Source organism: Nasonia vitripennis, chromosome 1, assembly GCF_009193385.2.
Source record: "Nasonia vitripennis strain AsymCx chromosome 1, Nvit_psr_1.1, whole genome shotgun sequence".
NCBI classification, from domain to species: domain Eukaryota; kingdom Metazoa; phylum Arthropoda; class Insecta; order Hymenoptera; family Pteromalidae; genus Nasonia; species Nasonia vitripennis.
The window spans coordinates 20,004,056-20,019,742 of NC_045757.1; the positions used below are offsets into that span (position 1 = coordinate 20,004,056).

The 15,687-nt window shown below is 42.8% G+C and overlaps 1 pseudogene across 1 annotated transcript; it reads right to left on the reverse strand.

The window, feature by feature from the left end:
* Nucleotides 1-292: 292 nt before the first annotated feature.
* On the reverse strand, nucleotides 293-2,114 carry LOC100116762 (alpha-glucosidase-like pseudogene; annotated as a pseudogene). The gene has a single exon (NR_027631.1). The product of NR_027631.1 is annotated as an alpha-glucosidase-like pseudogene (transcript).
* Nucleotides 2,115-15,687: the final 13,573 nt, after the last annotated feature.

Consider the following 15,687-nt stretch of genomic DNA (forward strand, 5'->3'; position numbering starts at 1 on the left):
GTAATATGCTAAGGGAGGGAAAAAGACAGACGCAGCTCTAGCATTTATTAATGAGGCCGTGTAGCGGACGCTCAGACGTATTTTATAGAAACATGCTTGAGAAATGCACGACTGTAATAGGTAATTTCCCTTTCGTGTTTTTAACTTACCGCGCAATTACACGTACTCTACTGACCACTGGACAAGATACGTGTTTCGGACGGGTAGAAATGAGCTTCGAAAAAAATCATGGACTTTTTTAGTGCTTCTTTTTACAAGGTGTAGGAAGATTTAAAATAAAATAAAGAAGCAATTATACAAGATCACGTTAATTGTATTGATATAATATTGTCACAGTAACAAAATAAATGTTGATTATACTGTGTTGAATAAACTTGACACTAATTTTCGCGAAGAAGTAATCACGGAGGCAGAACCAGGAATCACAAATTTCTTCGCACTGATGGGGTCACCAGTTTTCAGTCCAGATTTAACGCTTGCTACGACGACAGTCGTTTCTTCAGTTGGATTGATTAGCCATCGATCAATTATTGCTTCGTCCTGATCACTAAAATTAATAAATAATGCAACAGTGTCTTGTCCAGGATAATATCTGACGATAGCTAACACGTTATCTTTGATGAGCAGAGTCTTGTAGTATCCTTTAGTCATAATTGGTAGTTTCTTTAATTTGGACAAGGCTTTAAAGACCTGGAAGTGCGAAACTTCTTCTTTCTTCTGTGCAGCTAGATTTAGAGACTTGTAATTATCGTGTACTGGCAGCCAGGTTTTGGGATTTGTCGAAAATCCGGCACTCGCTGTGTCATCCCACTGATAAGGTGTCCTCTCTGGATCCCTGGACTTTAGCTGGTACCTTTCAGGACCTGCGTTGCAGCCAGCTGGATCCACGGTCTCTTTGTAGGTGAAAAATCTGTTCACCATACCAATCTCGTCGCCGTTGTAGATGATGGTAATCCCTGGTAGTACGATAGACAGCATCGACATCTGATCGGCCCTGTTGTTGGCGTAGCCGAATCTGGATGCGACTCTGTGAACGTCATGATTGCCTACAATCCAGTTGGCCACTTTACCTTTGGGCATATTCTGCATCCAATTTTCAACGCTTTTGCCAACGTCCAACGCCGTGGAGTCATTATTCAGATGGTGAACGAATCCAAAGTTGAAGGGATCTACATCAATGTCGTAGTACTTTAAAGTGAAATTTAACTTGGAACCAACTTCCATCAGTAGCACCTTTCTGTCGACTCCATTAACCTTGGAGTACTCGTCGAAGAATTTTCTCCATGAACTGACAACGTCGTAGGTTTCATTCAGGTCCCGGGTATAGATGTGTTCGAGATAATTGTAGTCGTTGGGTAGAACATCTTGATTGGATCTGGGTTCGTTCCGCCATTCTTTGTCTTCGATCAAGTGAGCGATTGCGTCTACACGAAATCCATCAATGCCGCGATCCAACCAGAATTTTAAAACGTTCTGCATCTCCTCTCGTAACTTTGGGCTGCGGTAGTTCAGATCTGGTTGTGAAATGCGTAATTGTGGTAGTAGTACTGTCCATGCTCTTCGTTCCATCCCCATGCCGGTGAAGAATGACAACCAATTATTTGGAGGCAATTTAGTGCCATTAGGTCCTACCTTGGCGTCCTTCCAGATGTAATAATCGTCGTAGGGCGGAATACCTTTGATGCTCTTCTTGAACCATCCGTGTTCATCCGAAGTGTGATTCGGCACGAAATCCAACAAAACTCTCAATCCCAAACGTTTGGCTTTAGCTACAAGACGATCAAAATCTTGTAGCGTACCGTACTCAGGATGTATGGCTGTGTAGTTTGAGATGTCATAGCCAAAGTTTCGTTGGGGACTATAAAATATCGGCGAAATCTAAAACGTATCGGCGATTTCCGCGATGTGCTCGAGTTTGCTGGTGATTCCATTGAGATCGCCGACGCCGTCGCCATTGCTGTCCTTGAAACTACGAGGGTAAACTTGATAGATGATGCTGTTGTCCCACCATCGCAATGACTTTCTGAACGGTTTTGTGGACGAGATGGAAAGTGCGGAGAGCGCAAGACACAACACCAACGATTTCCACATCTTTGTGGAGAATGAATGTTTTCTACGACTTTGTACTTTATTCTTATCCGAGTGAACATTATCACTTAAGATTATCAGAATTGATGATCTGACCAAGTTTCACACTTTATCAGTTTCGCGAGATTACCAGTCGAGACAAACGTGTCATCGTGTAACTTTTATTTGTCAAATTGCATTTCAAGTTGTAAACAATACGATTAAAGTGTGTAACCCATATCTTTTATATGAGATCTATAGCTTCTTATTTATAAGATTTTTAAATGCCATTTTTCAAAGAAATAGTTTCTTTTATGATTCAAAAATGTATTTAATTAAGGACTTCTATAAAAATCCACAGAACTAAAATCGTTTGCAAATCAAAAGATTAATTAAAAAATCGAACTTTAATTCGTTTCGTTTGCACATTTCGTTCGATCGATCTCGCTGGTAATTATAGTGAACAACACACCGACGGGAAGCCCGATTATTGCAAAAAGTATACTATCTCAGTTGGCTCAATGGTATGCAAATGTCAACTGTAGAAATTCGCGGAAAAGAACGTCAAAGCTCTCGGCAAGTAACGAAGTGTAGTTTTTACCATCGAACTCGTAGACACATGCACACGTCGCCGCGCACCTCATTAACTGGAACAAATTTAAATTTTCCGTATAATAGGACGCGTGAGCGCGCGATTTCCGTGTGTAGTGCGTAATTTTAACAAAAACTCGCTGTAACGCGAAATGACACAAACATATCCCTCGATTACGGCTTTATTTTTAAACTCCGAGACGGCAGCCGTCACCGCAACGATTAATAATTTTGCATATAAAATTAGTAGCCGCCTCGGTGGGATTTTCGCGGACGCGGCGCGTGCTGAAAATCTCTGACGTGTCTCGCATTTGTCAGAAGCTGACGCGTTAGAGATTAATATTCGTGGGTTTCGCCCGGTGTTTCCGCGGCTCACGTGTGCGTGAGACTTTTTGCTCGCGCTCACCCACTTCCTCCTCCACCGCTTGCCAAGTGCGAGCGATTATTGTTAGTGTCTATGTGGGTTGGCCGGCGCTTTTTCAAGAAACTGGGTCGCTTTCATCAAATTCAGAGGCTTTACTCGGAACTTAATGCTCAAAGCAACGAATAATTATATTAATGTGTTGAGTTTGCGCCTATGATTTCAGCTATGAGGTATTTATGACATGTTTAGTTTTGACTTGATCAACGTTTAAACATTTTCGAAAGCAAAATCTTAGAGGTATGTGAGGTATCGATTTAGATCATATCAAAAAGTCTCGAAATCGTAGCGATATTAAAGTATCATAGTTTCATATCGATGTTTACTATAAATTTAATCATGTAATCACAATAGTTTAATATATTATAGACTGATACAATTTGTTATCTGGTAGGCCAAGTGGATCAGCTACTACTTTGATTCTCTTTATATTTTATTTATTCATTTCGCAATTTCGACTGTTCTCGGTTTTCTCGTTACATGCGCGAATAAATTGATCAAGAATCACAACGTTTTCTCCGTTTCATTGCGATTATGCATTATGCGATGGATAATATCTCGTAAATCAGTCAATTACTAAACTAATCATAAAAGTGTTGGCTCTTGATCTATTTTAAACGCGATAATACAAACAAGTGCGAGAAAATTGACGTTTAGCATAAAATATGCGAGGCGTTTATACGCGAAAAAGCAGTTTATATTCATGAGTATAATAAGAGATCACATGAAAACATTTTTTTAAAGTATTTCCGTGTACTGTACTATTAAAACGCTTAGCGCGTATCATTGGACAATCGCATAAAATAGTGTTTATTAAAGATTTAACGCTGCCAACTATATCAAATCATACGTCGGAGTCTCTTTGAAGGCGCGAAAATGATGTATATTTGTGGCTGGGAAAAAAAATTCTCGTAGTTTTTTACAGATTTTTTGTCACCAAGTCACCGAGCTATATGCATATTCAATTCATGTAATTGTGAAAATCATATGAACGTGTATTTTCATTTGAAGTCAATCAGGAAATAAATTATTCTTTTAAACAATCATCAAGATGCATAAAAAAGCGTTCGGATGTAATTCTCAATCGCTGAGAATGCGATGAATAATAAGGTTCGGCAAAAAATATCCTTACAAATTCAAATTAAATTGTTGATATCTGCATATCAATGTTGCTAAAAATTGTGAAACTTATAATTATGTCTAGGACAAGCCTCGGCAAATGAATACTCGGAAAAATTTATCACTATTGATCCGGCATTGATTTATGATTGATTACATTCGCGCGTTGAAAAATTCATTATCATCGTCCTGTTTTCACATGTTCTGCGCCATGTACGCACGTCGTATTTCGCGACAGTAATTTTCAAGAAATTCAAGAAATACTGCCATTTTCATCCGCGAAACCGATATTAATAACAACCGTCTCTCTCCCTCAATTCCAGTTTTCGCATATATAAAATCGATATTAAAATGTTGCATACAACACTGCCCGTTTTGATAAGTCGAACGATAACTCTTAAAAATTGCTACGCATTATTGCTCTCCGCCTTGACGAGTGCGTTAACGATGTAATTTCCCAATTAGAGGTACACCATAAGCTGAAACGTTATGAAACGCATCTCGATCGGCGCTTGCCGAAATCCCGAATGCAACGGGCTCTCTGTGGATGGATAAAAACGTTCGCTCGCCGATATCTCTTGCGAGACTATATACCGACTCCACAAGCCACGAGTAACATTACGTTAATAATAGTCAGGCTCGCGGCCATCGCCGCGCATGCGCCGCTCTTTTCTGTTTGAATAGCATTAAGGATAATAATACCGCGATATGGTACCGCGGGCGGCCGCGTGCGCGCACGCGTTATTATTATAATTATGCGCTTCGTGACTTAAGCGCGCGTTCTTGACTTGTCGTTGTTCATATTACGTGCGATGGATGTAGCTGAGCTTCTGTGCGCTTCGTTGCGATTCGTGTTGAGTGTAGCGACTCGCGTTGTTGTTAAATATTCCTTTTGAATTACTTTCGTTTAACAGCGAAATGATTCAGTGTACATTTCTATGTATGAAGAATATAGTTTTAGTTGTTTCTTATGAGCTTCACTCAATGATAAATTTAATGCTCTAATATCAATGTTTAATAACAGTAAAGGCAATGATTCAGAAAAAAAAAATAATAAAAGTTCAGAGTAAATCATTTTTCTATATGGATGTGCGTATTGTTTCAAATCGTTCAAGGAAAGTTTATGTAACAAGCCGTGCATACGAAAAATACCGCTAAAAAACGCGCGAAGCCAAATTACATAGGCTCGCTTTGATAAATTGTCTTTCTATTCACAACACTCGAATCCGCGCACTACTGTTCACCTACTTAATATATATATTTATAGTCTCGGGCAGGAACTCTTGCTCATTTACTGCAGTTCTATAAAAATTTAATTATTTAATGCGCGTGATTTATGGAACAGCCTTATAATGCAATCCGCGCTCGTAGTGTATTACCTTCACGATATTTTTCCCGAAGAAAGTCGCCTTTTTCCACTAAACTAAGTAATAACGATCTACAGCGTCATTAACAGTACATCTAATTTCAATTGAATTTTCTTTTTTGCGTCAGCGCCGTCAATAGTTCTCCAAGTATACAAACCGATCACAGCACTTACGAAACTCGTCCACTCGATTTATGAAACATGTCGACATTGGAAGAAAAAAAATGTCGAAGATAAAGCATCCATCCGAGATATTCCCCTTTAAACTTGTGTTCCGCGATCGGCTGTTCGTTATCGCATAGCTGAGATGATTCTCCAGCCCACATTCGACGAGCCAGCTGCATTCAAAACGCGCGCGTCGACTTCCCGGAATACTCGATAAAATTTCTTCGGATGATCTCGGCTCGCAGAAAAACTCGGAATCAGGACGAAACCATCCGCGGCAACTGAAGTTATCCGCGCGCCGCACAAGCCCAAAGCAGATCAGCATCGCCGGAGAGAGCAAATGAGAGAGAGAGAGAGAGAGAGAGAGAGAGAGAGAGAGAGAAAAGCGCTATTTTCTTTCTTACCGTATGCACGCGCGAGAGTCTATCCGCGATAACGAGGTGGTTCCCGTATAAATAACTGTATTACTCTCGATAACATCCGGCAGCAGTTCGAATAACACCCTCGTTTGCGCCCCTTTTTCTCTCTCTCTCTCCCTCTCTTCAGCTGATCTCTCGTGTTTCTTCTGCATCTGTGCGCGTATATAGGAATACTGCTGGTCCGCTACTGCTTCCTTTAAGGCGATCGAGGGAGAGCCAGTTTGCATGAGCGCGCGCATATTTCTATAATTATTGCCGGCGAGCCCTTTGATGTTCGCGGCCGCGCGACGGGCTACCACCACCTTCTTCTTGATCGCGCGCATACGTGTGCGCGTCTGGTCGTATGTGCGGAACTGCGGGGAAGACTCGTCCTGGCTACCGTCGATGTACTCGCTTGATTGTTTTTCTCTTATCGCAATGATATAGTAGCCGTCGGCATGGTGCTCTTGTTGTCGTTAACTCGTCGATAAATAAATAATCGAGCGTTTACAGATCGAGATTTGTTCGTTCTTTTCTCCTTATCTCAGGTGGGAAATAAATTTGCTCCTTATGAAGACGCTTATACGCGCTGCCTCGCCAGTGAAAAAAGTCGAGTGCGAGAGACTGCATGGGAAATTACGAGGAAAAAGAAGATGTCGACGATGCCGATGAGATTATAGGATTCTTCATTTCAACGTGTGTCTCGCTCGATTTATTTCGATGATTTATGAAAGTAACTTTTCCAAAATTTTATTGTTCGCGTGTCACATCAATATTTTCAACAGATCGAAGATAGCTAATCTCTAAATCCAGGATTAACTTCTCTTATTCCGAAGTAACGTACTAATCTCTCCGTTTTATAATAGAGGGACTAGCTTGCATAATAACATTCCGCGAATAACCAGCGACAGATAGTTACACTCGCGCAGACTTTCATCCCGCGTGATTTATAACAGGCGATGGCGCGCGATTATACGTTTCCGCCATCTTATCTACGCCGCGCGCGTGTTGCGCGTCTGTCGCGCAAATTATCTTAATCCGGAATAAAGAAGACCGCTGCGCGGAAAGTCTGACTCTGCTCAAAGCAGCTGGACGTCTTAATGGCGGATTCATGCTAATGCGAGCGCCAAACTTCTATTGCGGGCGAGATTTATACTTTCTCGGTTTGTACTCCTCGCTATTTGGGAATACCTATTTGAGGATGACGAAGTCCGACGACGTTGATTTTCAATCTTAAAATATGCAACCTATTAATACGTACTAATATACGTTCTCGCATCATCGCTAAGGCGGGGCACGACGTTAAACAGCGACAGCGACATTAACATACAAATTCAAGCGAAGATCCGCTACAACTTGTCGCTCTTATCTCGCGGCTCGTGTTCCCCGAGACTTATCGATCAACGCTTCTAACCGCGTGTACGAGTGTGTATGCAAAAAAGGAAGCCGTCACTTATGCGCGCGCTCGCGAGCAGCGGCAATAACAAGAAAGAGACAAAGGCGGCGGCCGGCGACACCCTTTTAAATTGCGCGCGCTCGTGCTCTTATCCGCCGATCTCGGTTTTTCGACCGACGACAAAAATCGAAAATCGCGCGTCGCCGCATATAATGCGAACGGCCAATTAAGCGGGTATTTCGGCTTGTCGATTAGGGCTGCCGCCGCCGCCGCCACCTTCGCCAACTTGCAAGAAGTAGCTGCAAGAGCTGGCTTTCCACCTGCCGCGGGCGGACGACTCAAGGCAGCTGCGTGTGCTCTCGGCTGTGTGGGTATGATGATGCTGATGGGGAAGCTTAAGAGAAAGAGAGAGAGAGAGAGAGAGAGAGAGAGAGAGAGAGAACGTTTTTGCCGAACGTTTTTGCCATCGGTATGGAATGTAAATAATTTAATTTGCAAATGCTTGTTAACGTTTACCTTTGCGCTCGTTATAATTGAATACTCCCAATTAGCGGTCGGCAAAGCCTGCTGAAAATTAAAAAAAATAAATTTCATACAATAAAGCAAAATTTATTATGAGATGCGCTTGATTTTATCGCGAGTTTCTTTAATCTTTATGTGCTAGTTTCGTTCGAAAAAGAAAAGCAAGAGCGACGCCAGAAGGAAGGGAAAAAATAAACTGCAAAAAAGCGAGAAAACGCCTGCGTTCATACTTGTGAGCCTTGAGATTCTGATGCAGCGACTCGCACGTATATAGTAGCGCAACGCATTTACACTCAGTGGTGGGAGATAGACGAGGCTCGAGCCGTTTATCAGCCGACTAATGAACGCTCGGGAGAATCGAGCGCGCGACGTAAAATCACTCAATGGGAGAGCACGAGCATTGTGCCCGCGGAGAGGTGGATCTCGACTTTTATCCTGCCCACTGCGCTACTGCGCTCGAATCGTAGTTGTGCTTTGTAGAGTTTGTTGAATTTTGTCGCAGAGGCTGCTGCTTTAGATTGCTTCAGTGAACGATTCTAAACAGAATTTTATATCAAAGAAAAGAGTGAACTTTTACGAAGGACATGAAAAATATTATTTTAAAACTATCAGCTTTGAAATTCAAGTAAATTTTTTGTCTTTTTGTCATTTTCTGCCCTTTTGCCAGGAATTTATAGTAAAGAAAAGAGTGTAGAACGTTGTAATGGGTATATACTATGATTCACACACACACACACACACACACACACACACACACACACCACCCTTAAACGTACATTTGAACGATCCATTTCATATTTACACAACGTATTTCTATCTTAGGCCGACCAATGCGACAAAATTCTCCTCTAAATACCGTCGATAAATAAAAACAGTCTCCGATCAATTAGTCCACAGTAAATTGAACCTGCGTCAACGATTTAAAATAACGCGGCGAGTTTATTTAAAGCAAGCGTTTTCCAATAACGTCGGTTCGCCGCAAGAAAAAATTCCTCAACGTAAATAGTATCAAAAAACGATACAAAGCCTCATGCAGCCTGGTACAAAAGCTCGCGTCACAGCGAATGCACTTCCCGGGCGATTATATGTATGCGTGCGCAGTCATGTGTGCAACGGTATACAGCGCGATGCGCACCTGAGTTTGTGTATTATACACGTAAATAAATAACCGTGCAGTACGCGGCTTAATGACGCACGCGACTTCGCCTTGTGCATGCACGCTTTTATGCTAAATCGTTACAGTTTATTTTAAATATCATAGAAAATTAGCGCGGGAATTCTCGCGATATTTTATATGCATACACATATATAGGCATGGAAAAATATTATTTATGTGAAAGCTTATAGTTCAAATTATTAGCGTGCCTTATGTATTTTTGTAAATAACTTCGCATAGTTGTAATAGCACTAAACACGCATCTCGTGATAATGTATCGATTGGTATCAATAACACGAAGCTGGAACATCGAAGGCAAGAAGTCATCATTTTTATGTATAAAGTATAAGTGCATGCAGTGTAAAAATGGAGTTTATCTATTTCTTTTTTATTTAATTGTACTGTTTTCTCAAACTTTGCACTCATATTTGGTATAAAAATGAGAAACATACATAACTTTTGAGTGATTTTCATAATTTTTTAATGAAATATTGCAAAAAATCGTTAAATAATGGGGTTACTTGCAAAAGTCTCCTGCACACTAGGTTTCGACTTTTTAAAAAAGCTTTTTATCATTTTTGGCTTAGCAAGAACTGATTTTTGAGCCACAAGGTCTATAGCTTTTTGCTTTAAAATTTGTATTAATTATTAATAATTACTTTAAAATATTGTAGCGTCCCTATGCTGTTACAGTTTATATTAAAATTCTAGTAATGGTTACTATACATTTTAGTATAGAAGCAAGAACTCTGACCGTAGGATAAGTCGCCTAAGGTATTGCTTGACCAGCAGTCTTCTGAAAACAGTCCAATTTTTGATCAAGCATAATCGATTTCTTTTCAAGGCCGGTTGTTACGCTCGAATCCCGATTTTTTCAAGAAATTCCTTATAATACCTCAGCTCGACTTCCATCCCGCATTACGCCGCGCCCGCAAATCAAGATCGCGGCTACACTCTCGCGTGCCAGCGCGGCATTTTCTTCTTCTGCCGCTCGGAATACCGCGGAGCATTCTCCGCTTTCCTCTCTTTTCAGTTAATCGATTTTAAACCGTTTCGAACGCGCGCAGTGAACGTTAATAATTCGCGCGCGCGGAAGCTCATTTTATACAGCGTGTGCATGCAAAAGATACTCTGTGTGGATAATATATAATCGAGAGCTTTACGGTCTCGTTATAATTGAATGTTAATTTTCCAGCCGAGCAGCGAGAGGATCTTAGCCGATCCTCGGCCGATTCCTGCATCTCAGGCATATCAAAGCGATTTTTATTTCTTCTGCGGACGAACATGAATCTGACTGAGAAACACAAAGGACGTCATGATTTCAATTTTGCGCACATGACAAGGCAGCAGCAGCAGCATCCAAAGAAGCCGGCCGCCTTTCGAGAGATGCTAACGGGATGAGGCAACGAAAAAGCCGGACTACCAGCCCACGCAGGGAGAGAGAGAGAGAGAGAGAGAGAGAGAGAGAGATAGAGATATTTATATTCGGCCGGTGCAGAGCGTGTGTGCATTACGAGGCGAACACGCTGCGCTTATAATGTTAATCGCGAGAGACACACGGCATCCGGTCTCACGCGCGCGGAATAAGCAATTCGTCTTTTATATTTGAGCAAAGCGAGTATTACAGGGCGTGCGCAAATAACGACTCCTTTTTCTCGATCGATCGCGTCCTTTGACATTTATCGATGGCCGATTTCTCATCGGCCTTTTTCGGAACTGATCTCTCGTCGAGAAGTTCGCGCTACATATAGCCATACTGTACGTCATTCGATTTTGCGCCCCACTACGGAGAAGGTATAGTGGTGCACGTACATCGAATTTACCGAGGAAAAACACATTTAACTCTGCGCGGTCAGGTCTCGGGTATGCATTTATTTGTGGATTATTGCAAAAGTCATCAAAAGCCAATCACGACCGAGAGCGTGTGGAAAAATATGCACGACGTCGATAATAATACACTGTGAACTACCTGCCTACTGCGAGAAGAATGTTATCAAATTCCTATGCATAACTTATGAAAGCCAGAGATTTATCGAGGCTATTAAGAGGCCGTTTATAAATACGCAAGAGAGAGAACGGTTTTGTTTCAGGTTCTATTACTTAAGGTATTAAGCAGATACTTAAATCGAGAGCCCCCCGCGGCACACTACACCGGGACTCGGATACGAAAAAGCGACCAGTCGAACGAACGAACTAATTTACTCGCGCGGGATTTATATATATATATATGTATATACATGTATATAGGCCGGTAGCCCCCGCCTCGGCAGCAAAGAATTACAACCGCGTACTTCGAAAAATAATCTTTCGGAGAATCCGTTTAGCTCGGAGGGGAACAATTATGCGCCGCAAGTTGGATAAAAAGCTGCTGAGCGTTGCGCCGTTGAATGACGTTTAAATGTGCCGTGAGTTGGTAGTTTTGAAAATTCGGCGGGTTTTCGACTGAGTATTCGACAGTTGGAAATATTGAAAGTATGCGCTGAATTTTTTAGCGTTTAACGACGTTGCTTGTTTGTAGCTCGATACTTATCGTCTTCCTCATAAACGTCATGAAAGCGCTAATTTCTCACGCTTCATGCTATTGCAAAAACTTGCGCTTATCATGCTTTTATACAATATTCTTATAACAGTGCTAAACGGCAAACAGCTCGAGGGCTAAACCGACGAATCCCCGCTAATTTAAAGAAGACTCTCGACAAGGATCGTCGTTTTTAAAAATTCCGCATAAAAATGCATCCAAAACTCATTAAAATAGTCGTATAACAATCGCCTCATCTATAAAATATCAAACCTCGTCGTTTCCCCGAAGAAGCCATAAACCAAAACAGCCACCTACGTATACCTGCGAGCCAATAGACGTCGACGAGGCAAAAAAGGTAAGAAAAGGATCACAGGGTCCGGTGTGTAATAGAGGCGCATACTTTCAGAGCGCGCGCGAAATCGAATATCGCCCGGGGCCACCGCCGCCCACGCAAACTGGCCTCGGCTATTATGTTACTCACGGTGGCATTGGGGATATACCTGCATGGCTCGCGTGCGTAGAGAGCCCTTTCGTCCGGCGCGTTATTAAGAGCATTAAGGCACGATATTGAATTCCATTAAGGAAAAAGTTAGTTTTAGTTAGTATTAGTTAGTTTGATGAAAGTGGTGTCTCTGAGAGTGACCTGATGACTTTTTGATTGGAATCGTGCTTTCGATTGGTGAATTCTTCTAATTTCGTATATGAAAGCTTCGATCGTAGTTACTTAACTATTCTGATGTTTTAAATAATATTGAGAGCATCGGAGCGGTATGAATTAGCATAAAAATGTAGTTAAATAAATGCAGCGACCGCTCACCCACAGCAGGCATAAATTAAACGAAAATTCCTAGTACACCAGGGCGCATTGTGATTCAAATCTAGAAACAGCCAAAGGCCCGAACCGCAAGATTCGTCACTAGCTCGCAGCACGTCTCGTTAACCCTCGAGCCTCGCAGATACATATATCTACGCGCGACGTCTGGGCCCAGGAGCGCCGCGTTCCATCAGCAGCGAAATTACGAGGAGCTGCAGCTCGCGCGCACGAGCCTTTTAAAACAGCATAACGTAGCCGCGGATAACATCGTGAGCGCGCGCGCGCGTGTGCACGCGTTATAATGTGCACACAGACGAGGCCCTTGGGGCAGAGGTTTGCGTGCGCGGGTGCCTCGTCCTTTTTGTTCCTTTTGCTGTGCGCGGGCGAGCTCGTGTATATATGTATACATGCACGCGCTGGGCGTGATGCGGTTCGGTTACTGCTCTTTGAAGGCGGGGAGAGCGGAGGCACGAGCGCCTTGAACTTTCGCCGGGCTTTGACTCTTATACGGGGTTTGGCTGTTTCGTTCTGTATGTTTGGTTATATCGATGGTGTAGGAACTGCTGTTTCGGTCGAATTTCAGTTTTAAAATTGATCGAGGTCCTTTGCACTGCAATGCTTTCCAAGAAAAGTTGTAAAATCAAAGTATTTCGCTCTTTTTGATAATTTTCGTTACTTTTTCTTCTTCGGCGAAAATATGTAAGACGTATTTATCGAACAAAAAATATTAAAATGTTTACGTTACCTGTACATTGCGCTCTTTACGATAAGCCATCGGGAAAAAGAACAAAAATATTCTCCTCACTTCGCGAAGTTCTGCGGAACATACCTGCCAGCGGAGCAGATGAAGTCATAAAAGATACCGTGAAATCGTTCATTAAGGCGAAAAAAATCGTATCTTATCCACTGCCCACGCGATCGAGATACGAACGAGCGTTAAAACTCTCCCGCGGCATCTGCCGCCTCCAGATTTTATTGGGGTGATTCCAAAAGCGAAGGGACGATTGCTTTTCGGCGTAAACGCATCAAGCGCGCGCGCTTAAGTTCAAATTCGAGTTAACGGCGAGAGCTGATGCGTTCGAATAAAGCTGCGCGGATAAAAATCGTATGCTTGGGCTATGTGCGTCACGAAGAAAAAAAACAAGCAGCATAGTTCATACAACTTTGATGAACCATTACAGCAAAGTGTTTCATTCAACGCGTAAATTTGTAGGATGAAAAGATCGGACCTCTTTACAATTTGCACTCCACATCCAATATAAAATTAATCAGCCTCAGACCTATAAATCCCCACACCTACAGCATATTAATCCGCTCTCGATCCAACTCCTTCATCGTAACAAAGTGTACCGGTCGGAGACTCCTCACGGCGAGCGAATCACTGCTACGAAACACTGGACGTCTTAATTATTCGCACGGTGCGCGGCCTGCTGTTTTATAGGCGGCCATATATACTGGATCGGGGGCGCGGGTGGAGTACATCCGCGTGCGAGTGCCTCGGTTAATGACGCCAAGGGCTCCCGTCGCGCGATGCCGCGGCCTTAATAAATCGCCGAGATTATGCGCCAACGCGCGTCTCGTCGGTGCCCTTTTACTCCTACGTATATTAAGGTGAATCTGGGCCTCTGGCGCTATTTTCAGTAAAAGGATAAGCCGGCTGCGATGAGCGAGACGTTCGGAATTTTCGTTTTGCAAAGGATATCGACTGGGGTACGTTATTGTTGTTTTACAAGAAAGTCAGAGAAAAAATAAAATGTAATTACCGTTACATGATCAATCATCGCATAGAAAAATAGCTCTATTTCGAAGCAATTAATGGTTCAATGCTACAACCTACTATAAAAGACGTAGGATACAATCTGTTGATTCTCGCCGTAATAACTGTATACCACGCCATAAAAGAACCAAAATTAGGTGTGAACGTCGAAGCGATCGCAAAAATCACACGCTCTTCTCTCTCAATCTCTCTCCCTCTCGGCCTCTTCCTTCGTGTGCCCCCCGTCGCGTCATATACTCTCTTGAATTTTATTTCGCACATTTCGTACATATACATCTTTCTCTCGCAGGCCCTCTCTCTCTCTCTCTCTCTTTCTCGACTGCGTCCTCATTTTTCGCTCGACTTTCGCTCGCTTTTGACTTTTTGGCGCCTCTTCCTTTAATGTCTTCCGTACGCGCGAGGAGCTCGATCCTCGATTGCTTTTACCTTGGATACGAGCGCGATCGCTTGTCTCGCGCCGATGAATGATGAAGATGTACGAGATGGCGCAGCTTCCTTTTTTTCGACGTTCATTGTTTTATACGCGAGTCTCCCCTGCGCGCGCGTGCGTGAGAGAGAGAGAGAGAGAGAGAGAAAACTGTTGATATAATTAATGCGTCCTCTTTCGGGGTATTGATTTATCGAGAGCAAGCTCCCGCGCGGCCTTTCGTTATTGCATGAAGCCGCCACGTCGATTGTTGATTAAATTATTGCAGTTGGATCTCGCGGCGAAGTTAATTCGGTAATGATTTTTTCATTACGCCCTGGCAGCGTCGTTTTGTACTGGCGAATTCAGTCGCGTTACTTTTTCCACTTGAGAGAGTGTCTGGCGATGTGCAGTCTCAGATTCGATCAATCGCGACTTTCGAATTAAAAAAAAATTTCTCTATAAAAATGAAAAAAACTATCCGACTCCATTGATAAATACCTTCAATATCGACATTAGCCACTCACTCATCGTTCCCACAGCCAGGGCAGCCATTCATCTCTCTCTCCCCTAAGCTTCTAGCTCTCTCTCTCTCTCTCTCTCTCTCTCTCTCTCTCTCTCTCTTTCTCCTCCCCCACAATCACGTCGCCATTGCTTGTATAGGCATAGTACTCCCGTAAATCAGCGGAAAAGCTCTCTTCAGCAGCTATAGTGTGTATGGTAGCGCAACAGGTGCAGCATCTCCCTTCTGAAATAATCCCCGATATTGGTTTTGACGCTCTCTACCCTTCAGGTAAATCATCCTGACGGTTCGGAAGTAAGCCGCGAAGCGAAGCTCTACCGAGAGCTGCAGAGTGCGATAGAGCGCGAGAAGCTGCCGCTGCAGTCGAGCTGAACTAAGCGCCGAGATATGTTGGCTCATTATCGTGACGCATAGATATACGCGGAGCCCGGTGTAAAGTTTGCGA